We start from the raw sequence: 13,801 nt of genomic DNA, 5'->3' as shown, positions 1-13,801 counted from the left end.
TCTGTACCCTGGGCTATCTTTTGATGTGATATATGTGTTCTCTACTACATCATCTCTGTGTCATATTATATCTATGTTCTCCATTGGTCATTGTTGCTCAGCTCTTTACTGTTACCATCTAATCATTTTCACCTATTCAGCTCTTCAGGGTCATCTGCTTTTCTCTGCTACCATCTGCTAGGGTAAAGTATTTAGAAAACCTTTCCCTGTGAAGGAGAGCTAAAGTTCTCTAGTGCAGAAAGGAGGACTATTAGCTAGTCAGCCAGCAAAAACCAGCAGAAGCCTCCAGGCTAATACTACTATATTATTTTTTGACCATTCCTCCCCCACCCTCAGCCCCGTTGGACTACCTAATTTCAAGCAACTTTTTAATTTGAGATTTTAAAATGTCTTCGATGTTCCACAAGATCATTGATTGTCACTATGAATACATTAAAAACATTCAGGGGACCCTGACCATGGCTAAGGTAATTAAATTTCTCTCAAGTCTGATAACCCCTTGATTGCAATGTAAATATACCATATCTGAATATTTATACAAATATATAAATACTTGGTTCTTAGGGCAAGAACCAAATATCTAGGTGAAGGAAACAGTTATGCTTTCAATTTTGTTCTGTATTCCTGCCTTTATTATGCAAACCTGTCAACAATGAAATTGCAGATTGTTTAGAATCATGTCTAATGTAAAAGTGTTGGTCTCTTTACTTAGAGTATAGCACATACCTCTCCAGAGTAGGATTACCTTTTAGACAAAGCTATTTGTTTGCAGTGAAACTGAGTGGAGCCTAGTGGAATCTGTGTTATCTCATCAAAAAGCAATGGACTTAAAGTCAGAAGATCATGCTCTTGTGTTATTAAGTTGTTTCAGTCATGTTTGATTCTTTGTGACCCCATTTGGGGTTTTCTTGCCCAAGGTATTGGAGTGGTTTGCCATCCCCTTCTCCAGCTCATTTTACAGAGGAGGAAACTGGGACAAACTGGGTTAAGCGCCTCACCCAGGGTCACACAGCTAGTAGGTGCCTGAGGCCAGATTTGAACTCTCAAGATGAGTCTTCCTGACTCCAGTTCTAGCACTCTATCCACTGAGCCCTCTGACTGCCCAATCCATGTATTTCTTAATTGTTTGATTTCAGACAAGTTATTAAGCTCGCTGATTTCTACCTGTAAGAGAAGGATAATGACACTTGAGATATCTTTTTCCAGGTTATCAGAGGAAAACATTTTGTAAACCATAAAGTACTATATTAATGTGAACAATAAATATGATATAATGATATAGTATTAGAAATAATCAAATATGAAATGATCTAATTCAGCTTAGCTCTCTTCTAGGACAAAAGAATAATGCAATATACTCATTCAGACTACAGACAGCAGAAGGGGATCTCCATACCTTTCTGCTCCTACTGCCCTTCTGCAATATCCCTGATGCCAAAGAATCACCTTGTCATCTTCTATGTGCCAAATCATTGTGGGCAGCTGTTTTATAGTGAAAAGAATACAGTTTTGAATTTAGGAGGCTTAGCAATTTGTTGTTTGAGCTTGAACTAGTCACTTAATTTCTCTGCACCTCAGTTTCCCTCTCTCTATAGCAAAGAGACTAGAAAATACCGAGGGTCCTAACATTCTATTGTTCTACAAAATATGGCTTCAGGTGGCTACTGGAAAAAATATAGCATTTGCTCACTGACTATCTAGAGTATATAAATGGGAGGAATTACACAGCAAGGAACACAGGGAAGGTTATTCACACACAGATACCTTGTCAGCATCTTTCCAAAACTACCCTTGATTATGACCCAATGAGAGTAGGCTTTGGTGGTTATGTTTAGGAGTGATGCTATTTGTGTAGTCTGAAAGAATCACTGAATACACCAACACAGGACCTTAGCATATAGAATGGATATTCTCCACTCCCAGCTAAAAGCTAGTTTTTCCCCTGTATTGATGGGATAACCAGTCTCATTTTCTAAAACATTTTGGAAATCTCTGTCTAGGATAATCTTAATGATTACCTGTTCGATGGATGCTGTAGCATTGCAATATTTCCTGCCACATTACTTTTTATAGCTTTGTGATGCTATATAACATGATGAAAAGATATATTTCTATATAGAAAATTATATTATCTTATTTTTAATTGTATTTTATTTTGTAATTTTAAAATATTTAAAAGGCAAAAAGTCAGGACCCTTTAAGAAATCAGATTATAAAATGAAGGAATCAAAAGGAAGAAGTCCCAAAGATGGCACTATATAAAGGAAAGCAAATATTTAAATAGTGAAGGAGGCAGAAGAAAAGAATTTATTAAGCTCCTACTATGTGCCAAGCAATGTGCAAAGCACTGTACAAATATTATCCAATTTCTGAAGCTTTTGACAGTTAAGTAATAGCAATAATTTATTTGTAAATTAATGTTTCAATTTATTGAAAACATTGCCCTAGGCTGTTATGTTATCTAGAAAAGTTAGAGGAAGTTAAAATGCAGGAATGTATGCATATACATATTACATACATATACTTACATGTATGTTATATATGTACAATATAAAACATTATTATCATATAAATTATATTAATATATTTACTGAATATTTACTGAATAGTTTTGAGGTGTTAAAATAGATAAAGATATCTTAGTGTAGTTTTGAGGTATTAAAGCATAAAACATATATGTATATAAATGAATATAAATTAATTTTTAATACCTCAAAACTACGCTAAATAGATAAACAAATGCTAAATGAATAAAAAATATCAGTAGAATGGAAGAATTTTTTTTGTGAAAAGAAACTGAAGTCACATTTGTTGATTCTGTTACTGCTAACCATGAAAAAAGGGAATTGAAGAGAAAATCAGAACTGGTAAGTACAGAGGATTTTGTAAGAGAATGTTATTTTGATTTCTGGACCATAGCTGAAAATAGAGTAATAAAAAATTCCTTAACAGTGACAAAGTGCATCTAACAAGGGCTGGTAAGAAAAGATTAGCATCACTTGAACAGAAAGAGTAAATAGATGAGGAGTTTGGGAAACAGATCATAAACCTGGCACAGACCCATGAGATAGTAATGATGTGGGGCTTCACTTAATCTAGACAGCCAATGAGTTGTCTCTGTCAAAAACAGAGCAGATAATTTCTTAACTTACCTTTATGCTAATTTCATCCTTTAAATAATACAGGAACTAAGATGAGGAAATTATTTCTTGTATTGTACTCTTATTAATGATGCAGAATGATGTGGATACGTATACCCATAGTGTTGGCACTTGATGCTTGGCCTCAGCCAGAAGGAAGGTGACCCACTACATGTAAACTGGACTTGCTGGTCAGCAAGAGTCCCCAAGCATCCTCCTAGCAAATGAAACCCAAGCGGACAGGAGTGGAAGAAAAAGGGGATCAAGCAGACTCTGGAGAGATCATGCCCACCTGTGGGAATGTGTGGGGATGTGGTATCAGAGGGAAAGAAGAGGCAGATGAGACTTCTCCCCAGGACCAGGTGAATCAGGCTGAGACTCTTTCCCTGGGTCTAGATGGAGTCAGACCCTGTCTAACCACAGAATGGGCATGATGAACTTTTGGTGGAAGTAAACACTTCTCCATAGTGATAAAGAAAAGGTTGACATAGAATGAAATGGACCCTAGTCTTTGGGAGAGCAGAAGATACAAAACATTCAAAGGAAGTTTCCTCTCGACTAAAATTTGACAGGGAAAGTCAATGGGTGGAATGCTCTCTTGAGGGATGTTATAAAGAAAAAATGAATAGCAGCTTTAGTGAGGAAGACAGGGCACAATTGTCTAAAGAACTTGACACAAGGAACTCACCAATAAAATTAGACTTTAAAAAGACATTAAACAGAAGATTGAAACAAGGAAGGGGAGGTAACAGAAGATTAGCACAAAAACGTAGCACAACTTCTAAGATGGGGATCAAGATCTAAAAAGATCAGAAGAAGATGAGCATTGTGAGAAAAGCCAAAGAAAACAAGAAGGGATTTTCTTTTCTTTTCCTTTTTTTAACCTGTTCTTTAACAATATTAATTGTAGCAGGGGAAATGGAGGCTCATAAAAAGGATATGACCACAGAATCTAGGGAATAGTGATAACAGCTGAAAATGTTGAACTACTAAATTTTTATTTTGAATCATGTTTTCTCTAAAGGATAATGCTCTTCTGACTGGAAAAGAGAACAAAACTAGCTAATAGGAAGTAGATGCCTCGTATAAGTAGGGAACTGGAAAAAGAGCCCTAACTTTTATTGTATGAGTTCATGTCACCAGGCCCAGATACTTTATTGGTTTTTCAAAGAACTGGCAGATGGGAGGACAGAGTCACTGTCAGCGACCTTTGAAAGATTGGGAAGAAAGGACAACTTTGGGGTTAGAAGAGAGCAGATGTCCCAACTGAAAAAAAAAGGAAGGCGATGAAATCTGCAAACTTTAGACCACTGAGCTCAACTCAATTTCTGGTAAAATTCTTGATGATATTAAATCAAGAACTAGTGAACTAAAATTGATTCATTGGTAATACATGGCAATAGTTTCCTCAGGAATAAATCTTGGGAAATTAACTTTATTTCCTAAGATGTGGTTCCTAGCTATATCTATAGATATAGTTTGCTTAGGTTTTATAAGGAACTCAGCAATCTCTCATTCAATTTGGAAAGATATTGGCTATATGATAGTACAATTAGCAGAATTTTGAACTAGCTCAATGACCAGGCCCAAAGAACAATAATTAGGAATTGGATATCAACTTGGAAGAAAATTTCTAGTGGCATTCTCCAGGGATGTATTTGTTCTTATACTATGGGATCCTTAAAATATATATTTTTTTAAAAGTATAATGGTATAGTGCAGTGGTGTCAAGCTCAAATATAAACAAGGTCATTCATACATATGTAATAATCACTGCCCCAGCATATTGACTTAGAAAACCACATATTAACATCTATATTCTATTTCTATTTTAAAAAATATTTTCTAATTACATTTCTATCCAGTTTGGGCTGCACTGGGTAGTGTGTTTGACACCTCTGGTAGAATGGACAGCAGACCAGCTTTTGGAGTCAGGAAGACCTGGGTTCAGTTCTTGACTCTGATATTATCTGTATAACTATGGACAAGTTAACTCACTTTACAACCCACTAAGCTACAAACCACAGATGGGTTTGTCATAGGTTGTCAATATGTATGGGAAGGAGGTTACACACAGGGAGTTTCCCACACCAATGAAATTGCAGATCACTTCCTCTTCCCCTTTCCCCATAATAATCAATGACTTAAGGGCATAGATGGTTTCCTTAGACTTTGACATCCTGATAGGAAGGAAAACTAACAAGCTGTGTGACAGAATTCTAAAAGATATAAAAAATTAGTTTGAATCTGATAAGATAAAATGTCATAAAGATTATAATTTTTAAAAATTCTTTATTCTTTAAGCACTTAAAGCAGTTTGTATCTGTTCTGGATCTTGTCTATCTTTCTATCTCTCTGCTCTTTTCAGAACTTTCATGCCCCACAGAGGTACTTTAATGTCTTTTTCTTGTTAAGCCAGGGCCTAGCTGGTCAATTCCGATTGGACCTCCTGGCCTATGACATCAGAGATGGGAATAGAATAAGATAGTTTTGAACAAGAACTGACTCTCACTATAAAAGCTATGTCCTTCACTTCCCTTGGTTGGGGTTGGCGGGGGTGGGGGGAGTGGGGAGGGCAGGAGCTCTGACCTGATGTAGAGGAGATGGGCTCAGATGTTACACGTATTGACCAGGAGAAATTATGAGAGATGTGAAACTTGAATGGATCAAGTTCATGGGTTACCTTTCCAAGAGTCATCCCAATTCTTCCTTTCTTCCTTCATCTGTAACCTGAAGATTGTGATTCTTGTGGCCCAGTCAGCCAATAAACATGTGGGCACTGTGCTAAGCACTAGGGGTACAAAAATAATGTCCCTACCTTAAAGGAATATCCCTATCCCTAAAAGATAGCCCCTTTAAGGATGGAGCCAAGAAGGCGAAGTAAAGGCAAGGGACTGGCCTGCACTCTCCTCCAAAACTCTTCAAATACCTTTCAAAAAGGACTCTAAGCAAATTCTAGAGTAGCAGAACCCATAAAAAGACCGAGTGAAACAAATTTCCAGACTAAGACAACCTATAAGGTCTGCAGGAAAGGTCTGTTGCACCAGCTGAGAGAGGAGCTCAGTCCGCCACAGACCAAGCCCTAGCAAGCCTGGAGCAGACCTCGGGATGAATGAATTGTGGTTTGTGGACCTTTTGGCCCATAGACACCAGGTACAACTTAAAAGGTCAGCAGGAAGGGTCTGTCATGCCAGGGTAGGAATGGAATGTGGTCCAGCACAGGCTCTGCCAGCACAGCCTGACCCCAGAAGTCCAGGGACAGGCCTGGGGAGTGACTGAATCAGTAGTGGCAATGGCAGCTACAACAGCTGCTTCCAGGATTCCGAGCCCACCGATGGTAAGGGTGTCAAACAACTGGTCAGAAGATTACAGGGGTCTCTTTACTAGCATCGAGGTAGGACTCTCTTGCTTTGCCCACACTTGAACTTGGGTCACAGCCCCAGATGGCAGTCCCAGGGTGAGGAGGAGCAATAGCATAGCAGAGCTTGCTGCAGCCATGGAGGGGGGACCCACCTCACAGTTCCAGGGCAGAAAAGAGCGCCCATGGTTGTTCACAGACCAGAGCACAGGACCTTACCTTAGATTATACCCCCTTGGAAGAACTGAAAACTTACAGGTCCCTAGAAGTATCTATGAAAACAGCTGCATAAAACCCCTGAACCTTGGGACAGTGTTACCCCCAACCTTGGAAGCAGAGCCTCACCTTAACAAACAGTTAAAAGTCAAGTAATAGGCTGGGAAAATGAACAAGCAATTGAGAAAAAAATAAAAACTCTGACTACAGAAAGTTATTATGGTGACAAGTGTGTGTTTTGATCTTTCTTGTCACCAGAATTCTGGGTGAAAGGAGAGAGAGAATAGAATAAATGGGGGTAGGGGGAAATAGGATGGAAGGAAATACAGTTAGCAACAGTAACTGTGAAAAAAAATGAAGCAAATTTCTCTGATAAAGGCTTCATTTCTCTAACATATAGAAAACTGTACTAAATTCATAAAAATAAAAGTCATTCCGCAATTCATAAATGATCAAAAGATATGATCAGTTTTCATATGAAGTAATTAAAGTTATCTATAGGTATAGGAAAATATATTCTAACTCACTATTGGTTGGAGCAATGCAAATTAAAACAATTCTGAGGTACTGCCTCATACCCATTAGATTTACTAATAGAACAGAAAAAGCAAATGACCAATGTTGGAGGGTATGTAGGAAAAATGGGACATTGATGTACTGTTGGCGGAGTTGTGAACTGATTAAACTATTCTGTAGAGCAATTTGCAACTATGCCCAAAGGGCTAGAAAACCATGCAAACCCTTTGATCTAGCAATACCACTACTAGGTCTGTATACCCAAAGAGATTTAAAAAAAAGGAAAAGGGCCTATATGTACAAAACTATTTATAGCAGCTCTTTTCTGGGGGTAAAGAATTAGAAATTGAGAGGATGCCCAACAATTGGGGAATGGCTGAACAAATTTTGGTATGTGATTATGATGGAATACTATTGTACTATAAGAGATGATGAGCAAGATACTCTCAGAAAAACCTGGAAAGACTTGCATGGGCTGATGCAAAATGAAATGTACTGGGTACTAAGTAACAGAAATATTGTAGGATGATCAGTTATGAATGACTTAGCTATTCTCAGCAATACAACAATCCATGACAACTCTGAAGGACTTAGGATGAAAAACGTTCTCCATCCCCAAAGAAAGAGCTGATGGTGTCTGAATACAGATTGAAGGATACTTTTTTTTTTACTTCATTTTTCTTGAGTTTTTTTGTCTGTGTTTTCTTTCCCAGCATGACTATTATGGATATTTTTTGTATGACTACACTTTACAACCTCTATCAAATTGCTTGACTTCTCAGTCGTGGCGGTGGTGGGGGGAGGTGCGGGGCAGGGGGAGAGTTGGAGAGGGAGGAAGGGAGAGAATTTGGGACTCAAAATTTTAAAAACAAATGTTAAAAATTATTTTTACATGTAACTGGGGAAAAATTAAATACTAAATTAAAAAAATTAAAACGATGGACCCTGCCCTCAAAAAGGAGACAATAAGCCAACAAATATGTACAAAAATACCTCTATACAGTAAAAATAAAATGTAAAGAAGGGAGGGAAAGTCTGGTTACTTTGCCCTGAAAGCAAAAATCCTCCCCTTTCTAGATACTGAGACTTAGGTGTATCCTTTACCTTGAATCCTCGGGTTTTTTGTTTGTTTTGTTTTTGTTTTTTGCCCATGTTCTTCAATTCTCCAGCCCCTTGATGTCTTTTGGATTTCTCTTTTGCTCGGTATAAGAAGCTTAAATATAGGTCTATTTGCTTTTAAACTACTGGTATTTCTGACTCTGATGAAAACCTCTTGAGTATGAAAACTAAGTATATTGTTACAAACTGTAACAGAAGCAAATTTAATTTTTCTATTTCAACTTAAAAATAACTTCATAAGTACAAAATGGGAGAGGCATAGTTAGATAGAATTTATCTGGAAGCCCAGAGATTTGAATACAGATCAATATATGTCAATAGTGTGACGACAGACAAAAATATAAATGCAATCTTAGACTTTCTTGAAGGCACAGTGTCCAAAATGAGGGAGGTGATAGCTCCACAATTCTTTGCTCTGGTCATCATACATTTGGCAATCAGTTATGGACTCTATATTTTAGGAAGCACATTGATAACCTGGAGAGAATTCAGAGCAAGGTAATCTGAATAGTGAAGAGCCTTGAGTTCATGCTGGTTAATGATCATTTAAAGGAACTTGATGTTTTAGGCTGAAAAAGAGATGCTATGGAAGTGAGGATGACAGCTGTCTTTAAGAATTTCAAAAGGTATCATCCAAAATAAAAAAAAAAAAAACCACAAACCTTATACTGCTTGACCCCAGAGGCCAGAAATACAACCAATGGAGAGATGACACAAAGAGAAAAATTTAGGTTTGATATAATATCAGATATCCCAACAATTATTGCTATCCAAAGATAGAAAGGTGTGTCTTGAGAGTCAAAGGACCTCACTGGAACACATCAAACAAAAGCTGAGGGGCTATGTGGTCAGCAATTTCAGGGGGAATTCTTGTTCAAATACAAAATTAGATTGTTTCTATCCCTTTTAACTCCCAGGATTCTGTAATTCTCTTACTCAAAGTAAATTCCTTTTCTGTTATACCACAGTGCTTCTTTAATACAAAACAAACCAAGAAAATAAAATGAAAATGCTTTAGGACGTTATAGAAAGTCTCCATCATCTCATCTTTGGAAACACATAACTCCAGAATCTTTGTTTCTTCACTGATTATTCCTTACTCACAAAGAAACATGAGACCTTCTTCTTTAACAGAGGTAATACCTCCTCTCCTCTTCCTGTTTTTACCTTGTCACCTGACATCTTCTCTATTTTGCTCTATTATTACTTAGCCTTCTATATCTTGATTTTTCATTATTTCCATTTTTTCTATCTCTCCTCCTACAAATGTGATCAAGATCCTTTATCTTAAAGCAAAACAAATTTCCCTTTTCTGACTTTGCTGGTCTCCTCAAAGCATTAATCTCTTTCCTTTCATTCCCTGCAAAGTTTTGAGACTAGCCAGTCGATTTACTTCCTCTGCTCTGTTATAACTGACTCACTCCTCTGCCCATTACACATATTGGTAATTATGCTTCCAAAAGTCGTGTCCCATCCCACAAGTGTAAGTGTTCTCCAAGACATTGTTTACAACACTCTTCTCCATGCTTGTTACACATGCTTCTTTGGCAATCCCTTCTACTGTTATAGCTTCTACTAACATAGGGACAGGGAGAGGAATAGAGACTGCACCTGTGATATCTTTGGTAGAGAGAACATTCAGGCAATAAAACTTTTTTTTTTTTTACCAATGCAGGATGACACTACCTCTGAAGCTTAGTCCAAGAAAGTTACCTAGGGTTAACTGAGGAATTAAGCAAATTTATCCAAGAGCAAATAGCTATTATGTGTTGAAGGCAGTACCTGAATCCACCTCTTCCTGACTCTCTTTTCATCCATTGTACCACATTGCCTCTGAAGAGCCCATGTGAGTGGATAATACATATGTTTGTCCAGATTCACCTTCTTCCCTGAGCTCCAAATGCACATTTTCCCCCGTGCCTGTGATATATCTTCACCTGGACCCCTATCACACCTTATACAAATTTAACTTGTTCAAAATGAAACTCATCATCTTTTTTTCTAAAACTTATCCTTCATTTTTTCTTCTTTTGCTTTACTAATGGTGCTACTATTCACTTAGGTTTAAAGGTCAGAGCTATTTTTGACTGCTTCTTTTCTTATATCCCCCATAATCTAATCAGTTGCCTCATTATTGCTGTTTTTACTGACTCCATAATATCTCTAACATTTTTTCCTCTCTAATTCCAGGGCCACCACCCTGGTGTGAGCTTTCATTCTCTCTCACCAATATCATTCAATAGGCTTCCTAACTGGTCTTCCTATTTCAAAACCTTCCCATCCTTTACATCTAACTGATCTAATATATTTTGTATAGTATCATTAAATTATCTTTCTCATATGCCATCCTGTTTCTATTAGTCTCCTCCTCAAAAATTTTCAATGACTTTTCATTGCCTATGAATTAAATTTAAACTCCTTATGCTAACTTTCCAGAAATGCCACAGTTTGGCTCCAAACTACCTTTTCAGATTCCTGTCTTTATCCACATTCATTGAAGTTGGGGACTGTTTTGACCTTTCTTTGTATTCTCCGTGCTTAGCACAGTGTCTGGCATATAGTGGGTACTTAATAAGTGCTTGTTCATTTGTTTTGTTGTTGACTTACTTTCATATTCTATATTCCAGCAAAACTAGGCCAATTCCTAGAATTATACCAAACTATCCCTTTTCACATCCAGACTTGACCTTGTATTGTGTGTCTTCAGTGACTGAGCAGGCAGCACTCTGGAATTCTTTAGCTTCCTTATATTCCTCTGTTCCCAACCTATCTAACTTTAGTTTTGGTTTACTGCTATTATCCACTTCTCTATTTCTGAACCTGGGTTAGTGAGTATTGTTGGAGAAAGTCATAAACTCTCCACTAGAAAATTGTCCTGAAGCTATACTCTCAGGGCTCCTTGGTGATCTGTCATTTCATCCCTTTTGACTCATTTCCTCTTTCCTCATCTTGTTTCAGGTCTTATTTTCTCCCAAAGTTAATTGCTCTCCTATGACTTTGATACCTCCCATTCTACTCCTTTGCTCCAGCAGTAATTCCCTTTCTCCTGTACTTTCAGTCTCTCACTCTCCATTGGTTTCTTCCCATCTCCAAAGAGACATTCTCAGGCTTTCCAATAAGTTTTTTTGCCTACTCAGCTATACTTTCATCTCATTTCTTGACCCTTTTACCCCCATCAGCTGTCATCCCATTTCTCTCTTCCTTACTGTCAATCTCAAAAAACTGTTATTCCCCATGCACACTCTTCCTCACTACCTACTCTTTCCTTAACCTTTTGCCATCTGGCTTCTGTCCCTAACACTGGCAAAACTAGTCTCTTAAATGTCATCAAAAATGGCCTACTAATTGATGACTCCAATTGCCTTTTCTCAGTCCTCACTCCACTTGAATTCTCTTTATCATTTGACACTATTGTTGATTCATTTCTTCTGGATATTCTCTGTTCTCACAGTATCATACTGTCCTGACTCTTCTTTCTCTGTATTTACTTTTTCTCCATCTCTGTTGCAGGAATGGTAACACTATATTCATGTTCCACAAGTTTCTGCAATGTGTGCTCTCCAATCTATTTTCTATACTCTTTCCCTTAAGAGTTTAATAATTTTTTACATTTTCGACAGTAATGATTCCAAAATCAGGTTTCTAGCCCTGATCTCTCTCCCTACACCTTGAATGTCTTTCTTTTCCAGCCACTTCCCCTTTAAATCCCAATCAAAAGGTCATGTCCTCTAAAAGCTTCTCCTTATTCTACCAATTAGGGAATTGTATTTTTTCTCCTTTGATCTGGCACTCTCATTTTTTTTCATAACCATACATTATTTTGTATTATAATATGATATTTGCATATATTATTCCCAAATTTCAGTAATGTAAAGTTTATCCTGTTTTGCATCACCCCTTAACCAAGACTCTGCACATAGTGATTACTTAATAAAATGTCCATTGAATAGATGACTGGCTAATAAATGATGACTAAAGTGCAAGATGGAAGCAATGAGTTACTAAAGTATAGTGGTAGTTCATGTCAAGAATGGAAAGAATAAAGCAAGTTTCAGAGATGTTATAGAGGTCAAACTAATGAGAAATGATGAGCATACATAGAGCACAAAGGTTTGGGGCAGAGGATGAATTTTAGACATTACCTCTTGATGGACTTTCATAACTCCAGCCACGGGGATAATGTCAAATGACCAGCTGAAAAGTTCCTTAAAGGTAGGTATAAAGAAGAATTCAGGCAAAGTATGTAAGCAGAGTTACTCGTTGCTACAGAATGATGACGATGATGATGATGATGACAATAAATGGCATTTATGTACCACTTCTAATTCATCTCCACAAGGTTTTATTAAGTACCTACTATATACAAGATATTAAACTAGGCACTGGGAATGTAGTCACATCAGGCCTTTCTGAGTTCTTTGTGTATATTGTTTAATTTATTCTCAAAACAAATTTTATGAGGTTTATGCTATGTTACAGGTATCACTGAGGCAGTTAGATGGCTTAGTGGACAGAGAGCTTGGAGTTAAGAAGAGCTGAGTTCATATTTGGCCTCAGATACTTACTAGTTGTGAGATCCTGGGCAAATCATTTAACCTTGATTTGCCTTAATCCACTGGAGAAAGAAAAGGAAATCACTCTAGTATATTTGCCAAGAAAACCCCATGGACAGTATTGGCATGCTATTGTCCACAGGGTCATGAAGAATTGGACATGACTGTACAACAATAGGTATCATTATTCCTGTTTTACAAATAAGCAAACTGAGGCTTAGAGATGTTAACTTTCTCATGGTAACAGAGATAATAAGTATCAGTGGCAAGATTTCAACCCAAGTTTCTCTTGGTACCAATCCCAATATTCTTTGCATTGTAACTCAGGATGCTGGTATAAAAAGAGAAAAAGAATTAGACACAGGGAAAAGAAAAATATGGGAGAATAACAAACAACATGACATCTGTGGCCATAGGCCTCCCATTTTTGAGATTTTTACCAAGTGGATAGAGTTCTTTTTTGATATAATGTAACCTTTTATCAGGAAAAAAATACTTATGGGAAAAGCTACTAAATTTAACTTCGAACCTAATTCTTTAGCTCCCATTGAAGGCTGCCAGATTGGTTCCTTATTAGAGTGCATTTCCACAAAGAGATAAACATTTTAAAAAATAAGCATGAATGGGATCCAGGATAAAATGCATCCATTTGTACAAGGAAAATAGCTTTTACTGAAGAAAATGGCACAAATTTATCATATAGGGGAAAAATGTGTTTTTTAGAAGAATTTCTCTAAGCCCAAAGTATAGAATGCTTACCTTAGAATGTCAGATTTTTGCCATTCTAAATCTACCACTGGGAAAAAAAAATTAGTTTTCTAATCCCTTCCAAATATCAGCAATTAGATATTTCCTATTCATAGAGTAATAGTGAAAACTAGTTAAAAGCCCAAAAAATC

The sequence above is a fragment of the Trichosurus vulpecula genome, chromosome 1 (assembly GCF_011100635.1).
Source record: "Trichosurus vulpecula isolate mTriVul1 chromosome 1, mTriVul1.pri, whole genome shotgun sequence".
Taxonomy (NCBI): domain Eukaryota; kingdom Metazoa; phylum Chordata; class Mammalia; order Diprotodontia; family Phalangeridae; genus Trichosurus; species Trichosurus vulpecula.
This window is presented reverse-complemented; position numbering follows the sequence as displayed.